Source organism: Ornithorhynchus anatinus, chromosome 4, assembly GCF_004115215.2.
Source record: "Ornithorhynchus anatinus isolate Pmale09 chromosome 4, mOrnAna1.pri.v4, whole genome shotgun sequence".
NCBI lineage: Eukaryota > Metazoa > Chordata > Mammalia > Monotremata > Ornithorhynchidae > Ornithorhynchus > Ornithorhynchus anatinus.
Genome location: NC_041731.1, coordinates 99,638,007 through 99,651,945, shown reverse-complemented (window position 1 = coordinate 99,651,945; position 13,939 = coordinate 99,638,007). Strand labels below are relative to the sequence as shown.

The 13,939-nt window shown below is 44.5% G+C and overlaps 1 long non-coding RNA gene and 1 other non-coding gene across 2 annotated transcripts in view; one reads left to right on the top strand and one right to left on the bottom strand.

Annotated features, from left to right (window-relative positions):
• LOC114811364 overlaps positions 1 to 13,939 on the bottom strand; it is a 54,463-nt gene that overhangs the window by 9,715 nt on the left and 30,809 nt on the right. The gene's annotated exons all lie outside the window — the stretch shown is intronic.
• On the top strand, positions 7,367 to 7,504 carry LOC114811736. The gene has a single exon (XR_003759432.1). It is a non-coding gene; the product is annotated as a small nucleolar RNA SNORA7 (small nucleolar RNA).

Sequence of the window (13,939 nt, the reverse complement as noted above, 5' to 3'; positions counted from 1 at the left end):
TGATGCTGAGGGTAAGGCTCAGTGGAAAGAGCCCGGGCTTGGGAATCAGAGGTCATGGGTTCGAATCCCGGCTCTGCCACTTGTCAGCTGTGTGACTGTGGGCAAGTCACTTCACTTCTCCGTGCCTCAGTTACCTCAACTGTAAAATGGGGATGAAGACTGTGAGCCTCATGTGGGACAACCTGATTACCCTGTATCTACCCCAGTGCTTAGAACAGTGCTCTGCACATAGTAAGCACTTAACAAATACCAACATTATTATTATTATTTACTATGTGCCAGGCACTGTACTAAGCACTGGGGTGGGTACAAGCAAATCGGGTTGGACACTGTCCCTCTCCCACATGGGGCTTACAACCTCAATCCCCATTTTACAGATAAGAGAACTGAGGTGCAAAGAAGTAACTTGCCCAAGTTCACAGAACAGACACCTGGCGGAGCCAGGATTAGAACCCATGACTTCCTGACTCCTAGGCCTGTGCTCTATTAACTGTGGCATGCTGCTTTCCCCATGGCTTCTAGCTGGTCCCAAATGCCACCCCTGCTTCACCTTCGAAAGATGGTTTGATGCAATGGCAAAAGGCTGGGCCTGTGCCAAGATATCCCAGTGACTCAATCATTCATTCATATTTACTGAACGCTTACTGTGGGCAAAGCACTGTACTAAAAGTTTGGAAGAGTACAGTATAACAATATAACATACAAGCTTATATAACATCAAGCACAGTGCTTTGCATTCCCTGCCCACAATGAGTTGACAGTCTAGAGGACTGGTAGATGGTGACTAAAGAAACCAACCTTTTCTTTAAAAGTAGTGGTGACCGTTTGCTATAATAATAATAATAATGTTGGCATTTGTTAAGCGCTTACTACTTGCCGAACACTTTTCTAAGCACTGGGGTAGTTACAAGGTAGTCAGGTTGTACCACGTAGGGCTCACAGTCTTCATCCCCATTTACAGATGAGGTAACTGAGGCACAGAGAAGTTGTGACTTGTCCAAGGTCACACAGCTGACAAGTGGTGGAGGTGGGATTAGATCCCACACCCTCTGACTCCCAAACCCATGCTCTTTCCGCTAAGCCAGTTTATGATGCCGCAGCAGTCACCAGGTAAGAAAAAGGTGGCTTCCTGGTCCAGGACCTGAGCGAAAAGGGTCAGTCAGTCAGTCAATCATATTCAGTGAGTGTTTACTGTGTGCAGAGCACTGTACTAGGCGCTTGGGAAAATACAGTACAACAATATAACAGACACATTTCCTGCCCACAACGAGCTTACAGTTTAGAGGGGGAGACGAATCTTAATATAAATTACAGATATGTACTTAAGTGCTGTGGGACTGGGATTGGGGGAGAATAAAGGGAACAAGTCAGGGAAGCGTAGAAGGGAGTGGGAGAAGAGGAAAGGAGGGCCTAGTCAGGGAAAGCCTCTTGGAAGAGATGTGCCTTCAATAAGGCTTTGAATGCAGGGATGAGTCTTTGTCTGTTGGATACACGGAAAGAGGGCATTCCAACCTCACAACCTTGTATCTACCCCAAAGTTTAGAACAGTGCTTGGCACATAATAAGCACTTAACAAATACCACAGCAAGAGAGAGTGAGAGAGAGACAATAGAGAGAAAGAGAGAATATATTTAGAGAGAGAGAGAATAGAGATCAAGGCTGGTTTAATCCTTTTTATCATAAGGGAATTAAACAGGGGAGGAATACTAATTGACTCCATTCTGAGCTTTGTCTAGCCTTTCTGAAGGCATTTCCAGCCCTGACATCAACTCCCAGGCAGTGCCTTCATCTTAGGGCAAACAGCTGTCAGTTTCATGAGTACAGTACCACTTTGGAGCATCTGCCTAAACGTTACCAATGTTCTAAAAATGTCTCTGAGATCGGCTTTAAAACACTCAATCACCTTGCCTCCTCCTACTTCACCTCACTACTTTCCTACTACAACCCAGCCCCCTCACTTCGCTCCTCTAATGTTAACCTTCTCACTGTACTTTGATTTCATCTATCTTGCAGCCAACCTCTCACCAAAGTCCTGGCTCTGGCCTGAAATGTCCTCCCTCATCAGATCCAACAATTAGCTCCCCTCCCCTTCAAAGCCCTAATGAAGGCACAACTCCTCCAAGAGGTCTTCTTTAAGCCCTTCATTCACTCTCTCTCACTCCTCTCTGCATTATCCTGACTTGCTCCCTTTATTTATTCCCCACTACCAGCCCCTCAACACTTATGTACATAACTGTAATTTATCTGTATTAATGTATGTCTCCCTCTCTAGGCTGTAAGCTCATTGTGTTAGAGAAGCAGCGTGGCGCAGTTGAAAGAGCATGGGCTTTGGAGTCAGGGCTCATGAGTTCGAATCCCAGCTCTGCTACTTGTCAACTGTGTGACTGTGGGCAAGTCACTTAACTTCTCTGTGCCTCAGTTCCCTCATCTGTAAAATGGGGATTAAGACTGTGAGCCCCGCGTGGGACAACCTGATTCCCCTGTGTTTACCCCAGCGCTTAGAACAGTGCTCTGCACATAGTAAGCGCTTAACAAATACCAACACTATTATTATTATTATTATTATTATTAAGGAATGTATCTGTTTTATCACTGTATTTTACTCTCCAAAGAGGTTAGTACAGGGATCCGCACAGAGTAAGTGCTCAGCACCAGACAGCAATCCACACTCTGTGAGCAGGGACCTCCCAGGGTGGTGTCAGTTTATGTCATATGATTTGGGGGCTGGAAGGAGGAAGGGAGCTCCATGCCCACTCTTTTGCCTCAGCATTGGTAGAATTGATAGGTTGCCCAGACAACTTCGTAAACCAACCAACCAGCTCTTCTAAAAATTGCAACTCTTCCTGCGCTGGTACAAGACCAAAAAATGGTCTCATAGGGATGGTGATACACTTATTAGCTGGTTGCCTGAGGAGCAGTTAATCAATCAGTGGTATTTATTGAGCACTTACCATGTGGAGAACACTGTACTAAGCTCTTGGGAGAGTATACTACAAATGAATTGGGAAACACGTTCTCTGCCCATAATAAATAACCCTCTCTGACCCCTCCTCCTGTCTCATTTGCTGGCTCATCTTCCACCCCACTTCTCCCTGACAGTGAGTTCCCACAGTGTTCTCTCCTGCATTTACACTTACTCTCTCAGGAAGCCCACCGCCTGACACAGCTTCACCCGCCTCCTCTATTTGGATGATTTTCCAAATGGATACCACCAACTTCTGATCCTGATCCTGTCATGTCATCTTGCATTTTCTGTCGTGTCCAGGACATCTCCACCTGGAATCCCACAGGCACCTGGAACTCAGCATGTCTAAATATGGGTCACCTTGGTGTCATCTTTGATTCCTCCCCATCTTTTAACCCTCACATTCAGTCTCTCACTAAATTCTGTCAATCTTTCTCCACAATATTTAAACAGCTGCCAACCTTGTTCGAGCTCTTCCCATTTCTCAATTACATCAATCAATAGTATTTCTTGCACTTTTACCAAATGTACTTTCACTAAATATTATTGATTGATTTTTGATTAGGTGGGGAGAACTATGTGGTTCCACAGAAGCTGCTTTCACTCTCTCTCTAGGAAACAATAATAACAATGATAATAATAATTGTGTTATTTGCTAAGTTCTTACTTTGTGCCAGGTACTGTACTACGTGCTGGGGTGGATATAAGGTAATTGGTTTAGACATAGTTTCTTTCACATTTAGGGCTCACAGTCTCAATCCCCATTTTACAGATGAGGTAACTGAGGCACAGAAAAGTGAAATGATTTGCCTAAGGTCTCACAGAAGACATATGACACAGCCAGAATTAGAACCTAGGTGCTTCGGACTCCCAAGCCCATGATCTCTCCATTAGGCCATGCTGCTTCTCTGGAAAACAAGGTGGAAAAAGGTACCTAAGCCAAAGTCTCCTTTTGCCCCTTTCCCAATTCTATTTTCCTCTTTCCTTCTCTCACTCGTCCTCTCTCCCATCTGGCCCTACGATTTATAAACTCCACCCATTTAAGTTCCACTCAGTCCTGCTTTAAACCCCAAACAATCTGGTCACTTGAAGTGTCAGTGAAATGGTGAGCTACTTTTACAATGGCCTTGGGCTCAGAAATGCAGCTGCTACAAGCATAGAATACCTCTCAAAGCTATCTCTCTTCCCCTGTTTTGGGTCTCTTCCTCTCTCTTTCTCTGTGCATCTATTTCTCTTTTTTTCCCTTTCTTTTTTTTAAAGACTGTAAGCTCATTATGGGCTGGAAATACGTTGGCTAATTCTGTTATATCGTACTCTCCCAAGTGCTTAAAACAATATTCTGCAAACAGTAAGTGCTCAGTAAATACCACCGATTGATTGTTGTTGTTTTTTTAAGGCCTTACTATGTGCCAGGCACTTCATCAAGTAGTCAGATTGCACATAGTCCTTGTCCCATACGGGGCTCACAGCTTTAATTCCCATTTTACAGATGTGGTAACTGAGGCACAGAGAAGTGACTTGCCCAAGGTCACAGAGCAGACAAGTGCCAGAGCCGGAATTAGAACCCAAGTCCTTCTGACTCCCTGATTTGTGCTCTAATCACTAGACCATGCTACTTCTCACTGGGATGTGTTTGAGTGTTTCTGTCTTGTGGAGATACAGGTGTCTCTTTCACTCTCTTCCTTTTCCTCCCCTAAATTTGCTTTTGGATGACCCCTGGAAACTCCATCTCCTCACCCCAGTAAATCTAGTCTCCACTTGACCATCACCTCACTGGTGCACTTGAGATTCACCAGGGGCCAGATCCTTGCTTGTAATCCCCAAATGCAGACCAAAAAAAAGTTTGGACTAAACCCTGTCTCTGAAGGCCCTGCTATAGCTGGGCTCCCTTCAGAGTTGTTAGTGGGGCCCCGAGAACAGGGGATTGATGTTTGGAGGGGGATAATGCTGAAAATCATAGGTAATAATAATAACAATTGTGATATTTGTTGAGTGCTTACTATGTCCCGGGCACTGTACTAAGCACTGGGATGGATACAAGCAAATTGGGTTGGATAGAGTCCCTGTCCCACGTGAGGCTCACGGTCTCAATCACCATTTTACAGATGAGGTAACTGAGGCACAGAGAAGTGACTTGCCCAAGGCCACACAACAGTCAAGTGGCGGAGCTGGGATTAGAACCCATGACCTTATGTCTCCCAGGCCTATGCTCTATCCACTATGCCCTGCCATTTCATTTTGAGTTTGGGGGCAAATAGGAGGTGGGGACTTTAGTAGGAGTGGAATATGGGAGGGGACATCCTTCAAAGCGCCAAGAAGACAGAGAGCCACCATTTTGAGCTCTGTCATTCATTCATTCATTCATTCAATAGTATTTATTGAGCGCTTACTATGTGCAGAGCACTGTACTAAGTGCTTGGAATGAACAAGTCGGCAACAGATAGAGACAGTCCCTGCCGTTTGATGGGCTTACAGTTTAATCGGGGGAGACAGACAGACAAGAACAATGGCAATAAATAGAGTCAAGGGGAAGAGCCTTGACTGGAAGCTGGCAGACCTTGTCAAAGACCTGGGATGAAGAAGGTTGGGGGTTCAGTGCCCAAACCTGTAGGGACCACCACCTCTGTTGCCCCTTTGGACTCCGCACCTACTCTGGCAATTTTAAATGACTGGATCAGAATACTACTCTTTGCAGCTCAGTGAGGCATCAGCCTAAATCAAAATACTTGAATCCCATCTCAAAATTATGTAGAAAAAACACTGTAAAACAGTTAATCCAGTGTAGACCCACTTTAGCGACTTCTTTTCTCTTCCCCACACAGCCAGCCCTTAGGCAATCCACATTCCCATTTACCACTAACCCTCTGAGCTGCTCCGTCTCTCTTTCTACCCGTACAAAATCAAAAATTCACCAAGGCTCATAGGTCAGCCATTTAAAATATTTTTAGGTTTTTCTAACAGCACTTTTATCCATTACAAATGATGGGCATAAGTGCAGAGCAAGTAATACAGTGTGGATTCCTAAGGAGAACACATTGTGCTTTGGTTCTTTACATGTACAATTCTCAAGGAGAGAACCAAGTCTTTAAGGATCTCAAAGAACAGCAGGGGGAATCTTTCCAGGGAAAGGCCATTTGAATAGGGTAAGAGCACAATTCTAGAAGGGGTGGGGGCTGGAACTGGTTTCTAGGAAGGATCAGCATCTCCCACTGGATCCTGAGGAATCCTGTCCCACTCATTTTTTCTCTGAACAGTATTTGAGGGCTTACTAAGTGTCCAGCACTGTACTAAATGCTGGGGCAAGTATATATTCCCTGACCCACATAGAACTCCAAATCTAGTGGTGAGGAAGCAGTGTGGCTTAGTGGATAGAGCGAGGGCCGGGGAGTCAGAAGGACCTGGATTCTAATATTTTTCTTTTCCTCAGATCCCCCTCTCCTCCCCATTGCCCCAACTTGCTCCCTTTGCTCTACCCTCCCTCCCCACCTCACAGCATTTGTGTATATAGGTACATATCTATGATTCTATTTATTTATATTAATTCCTGTTTACTTGTTTTGATGTGAATATATCTATCTATAATTCAATGTATTTACAATGTTGCCGTTGATGTCTGTTTATTTGTTCTGATGTTTGTCTCCCTCCTTCTAAACTCTGAGCCCGTTGTGGGCAGGGATTGTCTCTCTCTACTGCTGAATTTTACTTTCCAAGTGCTTAGTAAAGTGCACTGCACACAGTAAGCACTCAATAAATACGATTGATTGAATGAATGAATGAATGAATGAATAAATGAATAATCTCAGCTCCACCATTTATCCGCTGTGTGATCTTGGGCAAGTCGCTTCACTTTTCTGTGCCTCAGTTTCCTCATCTGTAAAATGGGGAATGAGACTGCGAGCCCTATGTGGGACAGAGACTGTCCAATTTGATCCCAGCTCTGACCCACATCTGCCGTGTGACCTTGGGCAAGTCACTTCACTTCTCTGTGCCTCAGTTACCTCATCTGTAAAATGGGGATTGAGACTGAGCCTTAAGTGGGACAAAGGACTGTGTTCAACTCGATTTTCTTGTATCCACCCCAGCGCTTAGTACAGTGCCTGGCACATAGTAAGTGCTTAACAACTACCATTATTGTTATTATAAGCTTGTACCTACTCCAGGGCTTAGTATAGTGCTTGGCACATAGTAAGAGCTTAACAAATACCATGAAGAAAACAGGTATTTTACCCTCGTTTTACAGATAAGGAAACAGAGGAACAGAAAAGTCAAGTGATTTGCCCAAAGTCACACAGCAGGCAAGTGGTGGAGCAAGGATTAGAACCCTCATCTTCTGATTGCCAGGCCTATAGGGCCTAGACCAAGCAAAACCTGGCTGCCCCATGTTTTCTGTGATGTACAAACCCCCTCTCAGGGTGGCACCTGGAGAGTTTCCAGTACTTTATCAGTCTCGACTATGGGAGGGAGAGTCAAGTAGAGTCCTACCCATTCCATTCCTAGCTTCGCCAGGAGCTAGCGAGTGGAAGGCAATCTGCTACAACTCAAAACTTAGCTGTGCTAGGCAGCAGCGGCGTGGGAGAGGGTCGAGGGCAGAGACTCAAATTTACCACGCAGAAGGCGGCAATGGTAAACCACTTCCACATTTTTACCAAGAAAACGCTACCAGAACAATTGCAGATGAAGGTGGAGCATTCTAGGAGACGTGTTCATCGAGTCACTGTGGGTCGAAGATGACTCAACAGCATAAGACAAAACAAGTGTACAAAAGGTATCATGAATCCACTCCAACGTTTTGGTCAGATAGTCTCACATCTGAGTAATTTACCAAGACTGATAATTTCTGAGGCAGTTTACTAAGTAATTATTCCCTTTCTCAAGTGTACAATGGTATGGCTTTGGCACTGCTAGCAAAGAGAGAGTTAGGGGGCTGGGGCAGGGAGGAAGCAGAGTGAATCAGGATCCTGTCTGGGTATTTTTTCTTTCATTCAATCATATTTATAAAGTACTTAATGTGTGCAGAGCACTGTACTGAGCACTTGGAAGAGTACAATATAACAACAAACAGACACATTCCCTGCCCACAATGAACTTACAGTCTAGAAGGGGGACAGACATTAATATAAATAAATGACAGATATGTACATAAATGCTGCAGGGCTGGAAGGGAGGATGAATAAAGGGAGCAAGTCAGGGTGACGCAGAAGGGAGTGGGAGAAGAGGGAGGGAGGATTTAGTCAGGGAAGGCCTCGGAGGAGATGTGCCTTCAATAGGGCTTTGAAGGTGGGGAAAGTAATCTTCTGCCGGATGCAGGGATTCACAGATATACAGGAAAGAGCTTGTGAGGAAAGTTCTTCTAGCTCCTCCCTGTGTGGGACCCAAGTCCAGCCACATCCCCTGAAGACCCCCATTAACCCCAATTTTCCTGGAGCTGGAGCCTGGGTCCCCACTGGACTCCTCCCCTCTCACCCCGCACCCCCATCCCTCGACCTTTCTCACGTCAGGGAAAGCCCATGGGTTTTTCAAGGATTCAGAGGGAAGCATGAGAAAATCTGCAGGAGAAAATAACATTTTCTGCTCTCCCACTTGTTTGCATTTTATTCCTGGCCCTTAAAAGGTATTGAAACTCCAACTGGCTCAGGGGAGAAAAACACCTCTCTCCCCTCTACCCCAAATTCCAGTGACTCTTCCTCCCACACCCTTTCATGATTTCCAATATCCCTTTGCACAGAGCCTTTGCTTTTCCTATGGAAAGAGCATGGGATTTGTAGTCAGGTGACCTGGGAAATAGAGTCCCTGCTGCCATTCTATTCCACAGGAATTGTACATTCCAAGCGCTTAGTACAGTGCTCTGCACATAGTAAGCAGCGCTTAGAGAAGCAGCGTGGCTCAGTGGAAAGAGCCCGGGCTTTGGAGTCAGAGGTCATGAGTTTGAATCCCAGCTCTGCCACTTGTCAGCTGTGTGACCATGGGCGAGTCACTTCACTTCTCTGTGCCTCAGTTCCCTCATCTGTAAAATGGGGATGAAGACTGTGAGCCCCACGTGGGACGACCTGATTCCCCTATGTCTACCTCAGCGCTTAGAACAGTGCTCTGCACATAGTAAGCGCTTAACAAATACCAACATTATTATAGTAAGTGCTCAATAAATACTATTGAATGAATGAATGCCATGAGGGGCAAGATATAGTGGGTTCTGAGTGCCCACCGTATCTACCTTCTCAGTTCAAAATCAGAGAGCAGGGGACGACAAATGCAGTTTTTTCCTACCAATCAGATTGCGATCAATACTTAACAGGCAGGATTGTCCACCTATAGATCCTGCCTGAGAACCAATCAGAGGGCAAAGTGCAAACCAATGCTTTAATTGGAAGAATCTGAGCAACAAATATTTCCCAGCAGGCTTTCATTTGTCGTGACATTCATAGCTTAGCAAACCCTGAACCTATTATGTACATTATGTACCTTATCTCTCCTTATGTATCTGTCTCTTCTCTTCTTTTATTTTATTTTTCTTTTCTTTCATTTTATTTTTAGATGTTAGCCCCCTGAGGGACAGGAACCAGATCTATTTCCCATTTGTAGTATAGTGTTCGTCACACAGTAAATACTTAATAAATACTTTATTGCTATCATAACTACTCCTGTAAAGACTAGTCTGTCTCCATAGCCGCAGGAAAATGAATATTAAGAAGCACCACTTCCATTTGCCTAACACCAAATATTTACCCACTAACCTTATCCTCTTAAGAACATAACTAAGCAGGTGGCACCACCTTGCAGATAGTTTTCAAGTTTTTTTAGGCTCTCAAGCTCGGGAAAGATGGAAGATCAACCCTGCCCCCTCCATATTTGCCAATAACGTTCCTTCCCAGGGTTGGTCTTCTCACTGGGTTGAGAAAACAAGACTCAGCTTCTGGCAAACCAACCAGTGAAACCTAGGCTAAACAGGAATAGCAATCAGAGCCAGAGTATTAATAATAATAATTATGGTACTTATTAAGCACTTACTATGTGGCAAGCGTTGTTCTGGGGTAGAAACGAGGTAATCAGTTGGACACACAAGCCCTTACCCAAAATGGGCTCACAGCCTAAGTAGGGGAGAGTATGATTTAATCACCATTTTACAAATGAGGTAAATGAGGCACAGAGAGGTGAAGTGACTTGTACAAGGTCACACACAGCAGGCAAGGTTTAGAAGCCAGGTCCTTCTGATTCCCAGGCCTGTGCTCTGTCCTTTAGTCTATGCTGTTTCTATACAAATATACAATGGTATCACATCTTCAGTTATGCCCACCAATTATTTTATGCTTATTATTTCTCTCTACTACCACCCGGCCTGCCCAGCCTCTTCCAGAGTCCCAAAATTTTACATTTGGTTTGACACTGCTTACTCTAGGACCTATAGGATATGGTGTGACATGCCATGGCAGCTAAGGTAGGTCAGAATTACAATTGTTCAGAGCCGGTCAGATAACGATGGTAGTTGCTAAGCGCTTACTATGCGACAGGCACCGTACCAAGCACTGGGTAAGATACAAGCAAATCGAATTGGACACAGATTCTGTCCCGCTTGGGGCTCACAGTCTCAAGCCCCATTTTACAGCTGAGGTAACTGAGGCATAGAGGGAGTGAAATGACTTGCCCAAGGTGACACAGCAGACAAGTGGCAGAACCGGGATTAGAACGCATGACCTTCTGACTCCCAGGACTGTAATAATAATAATAATGATAATAATGTTGGTATTTGTTAAGTGCCTACTATGTGCAGAACACTGTTCTAAGCGCTGGGGAAGATACAGGGGAATCAGGTTGTCCCAAATGAGGCTCACAATCTTCATTCCCATTTTACAGATGAGGTAACTGAGGCACCGAGAAGTTAAGTGACTTGCCCACAGTCACACAGCTGACAAGTGGCAGAGCTGGGATTTGAACCTATGACCTCTGACTTCCAAGCCCGGGCTCTTTCCACTGAGCCACGCTGCTTCCCTACAGTGCTTCCCTGCACTCTATCTATTACCTGATGCACCCAGGGAAGGAGTCACAAATATTAGTGATAGCAATGCACCTGTACTACCTTAAAATATAAACTGATCATGAAGTGGACTTGACTGATTGGAATCTGGGGCAGCTGAGAAAACCCAAGCCCAGTGGACACGACTATAGTGAAATAAGGTCCCAAACTCAGTTAACCAGTCAGCTGATCCACGGAAAAAGGGGGAAGGAGCAGGATGGAGTAATTCATTTCACTGGGCTATTAGATTTGCATTATCAACGTTAACACATTTAGTTAACACATTTATTTAACACCTACAACAAGCTAACGCTGCTAGAGAAGCAGCGTGGCGCAGTGGAAAGAGCACGGGCTTTGGAGTCAGGGCTCATGAGTTCGAATCCCAGCTCTGCCACTTGTCAGCTGTGTGACTGTGGGCAAGTCACTTAACTTCTCTGTGCCTCAGTTCCCTCATCTGTAAAATGGGGATTAAGACTGTGAGCCCCACGTGGGACAACCTGATTCCCCTGCGTCTACCCCAGTGCTTAGAACAGTGCTCTGCACATAGTAAGTGCTTAACAAATACCAACATTATTATTCCAAAAGCCCTCAAATCCAAGGCCACACAAATCTCCTGAAGGCCAGACTCCACTTCCTTTGAATACCATACAAATTGTATAAACACTTTGTCATTAAGGTTCAGAGTCTCCATTTCGCTCCTTTGCCCAGTGGCAATTCTGAAAGCCTCTGGAAAGAATCAGGTCATCTATTTTCCTCCCTCCTTTTTTCATGTATATATATGTATATATCATGTACATATATATATTTATAGGTGAAAACTGTGTGTATGTATGTATATACATATATATATATAAATATATATATAAATATATATATGTATACTTATGTATGTATTTTCCAGGAGATATAGATAGATCTATCTATATCTCCTGCAAACTTAAGAAAAGCATTAGAGTTGACAGAAGATCTGTATCCAGGCAATTCAAGTTTGGCATAGCTACATGAGTCCCAAGCAATTTCCCAGGGCCATTCAACATTTTCTTCTTTGATGGTTTGGGTGATTATAGGATCTTTTAAAACCCAGCAAAATTCTAGAGGAACAAGCATTCCTGCTGGGATGAGAGAGTACAATGCTGCCAAATCAACAGAGCTTGCCAAACGAGCATCAGGGTTATTTGTGCCTCCTTCCCCACCACACGCTACTCTACTGCCTCTTTGCTTCTCCAAGAAGAACTGGTTCCTACTAATCTACGTTAGAATACAGCCCACTCATTTCTCCATCACCAAAACCTGCCAGGCTCACCTTCGCAACATTGCCAAGATCCACCCTTTCCTCTCCATCCAAACTGCTACCTTGCTGGTACGATCTCTCATCATAACCCGACTGGATTACTGCATCAGCATCCTTTATGACCTCCCAACCTCCTGCCTCTCCCCACTTCGGTCTATACTTCACTCTGCTGCCCAGATTATCTTCCTATAGAAACGTTCTGGGCATGTCATCCCTCTCCTCAAAATCTCCAGTGGTTGCCTATCAACCTCCCTATCAAGCAAAAACTACTCACTATTGGCTTGAAAGCTCTCCATCCCCTTGCCCCCTCCTACCTCACCTCCCTTCTCTCCTACATAGCAGCCCACACACTCAGCTCCTCTGTTGCCACTAACCTCCTCACTAGGCCTAGTTCTCACCTGTCCCGCTGTCAACTCCTGGCCTACGTCCTACCTCTGGCCTGGAATGCCTTCCCTCCTCAAATCCAGTAAACAATCACACTTCCCCCTTTCAAAGCCCTACCGAAGGCTCCCCTCCTCCAAGAAGCCTTCCCAGACTAAGCCCCCTTTTTTCTCACCTCCCCCTCCCCATCGCCCCAACTCACTCCCTTTGTTCTACTCCCCTCCCCACAGCACTTGAGTATATATGTACATATTTATAATTCTATTTATTTATATTAATGATGTGTATATATCTATAATTCTATTTATTTTTATTGATGCTACTGATGCCTGTTTACTTGTTTTGATGTCTGTCTCCCCCCTTCTAGACTGTGAGCCCATCATGGGCAGGGATTGTCTCTATTTGTTGCAGAATTGTACTTCCCAAGCACTTAGTGCAGTGTTCTGAACAGAATAAGCGCTAAATAAATACCATTGAATGAATGAATGAATTTCCTTGGCTCTCCATGTCCTCTTAGAAACCTGACTTTGCAAGCCGTCATCCTAACAGACACACAGTCTCTTATTCAAACACTCACCACAGCTTCCCACCCAGTACTGAACCCTAGTCTGGAAAATTTATCAACCAGAGTCAATGAAAAGGTTAGATATACTTGAGCTATGAGCTCTAACTCATCCTTTCTTCTTTTCCAAGACAATAGCTATCATTTCTGAGTACTGGAGGAGCTCACTAGGAAAAATAGAAGCTCTTTCCAGTACTATGGCTGATTTTTTTTACCTCCGTAATCATGCCACGAGGGTAATTCAGATGCTGAAAATCTGGATTGAAAAAAGGGGGGAAAAGTGGTAACTGTGAGCCCGTCCTCTAGACTGTGAGCCAGTTGTTGGGTAGGGATTGTCTCTTTCTGTTGCTGAATTGTACTTTCCAAGCACTTAGTACAGAGCTCTGCACACAGTAAGCACTCAATAAATACGATTGAATGAATGAAGGAACTCAAATTTTTGAACCCTAGATCAGTCTCCAATACACCCAATTAAAGAGAGACTAGAGCTAGCCATGAGGGCTCATACCTCTCTTCCGTCCTCTTTCAAGTGAAAATAGGGATCCAAGTCAACCGGCTAATCACCTTTATTTGCTCCCAAAAGCCAACAGCCTCTCTGCTATGTTACATTTGTAGGCCGCAAGCTAGTTTCTAACGTAGCATCATCTACCAAAGATGCCAAAGATAAAGTTGATGAATGATGCAGAACCAGAGAACACGATATTTCCATCAGCTCCACGTGCCTTCACAAAT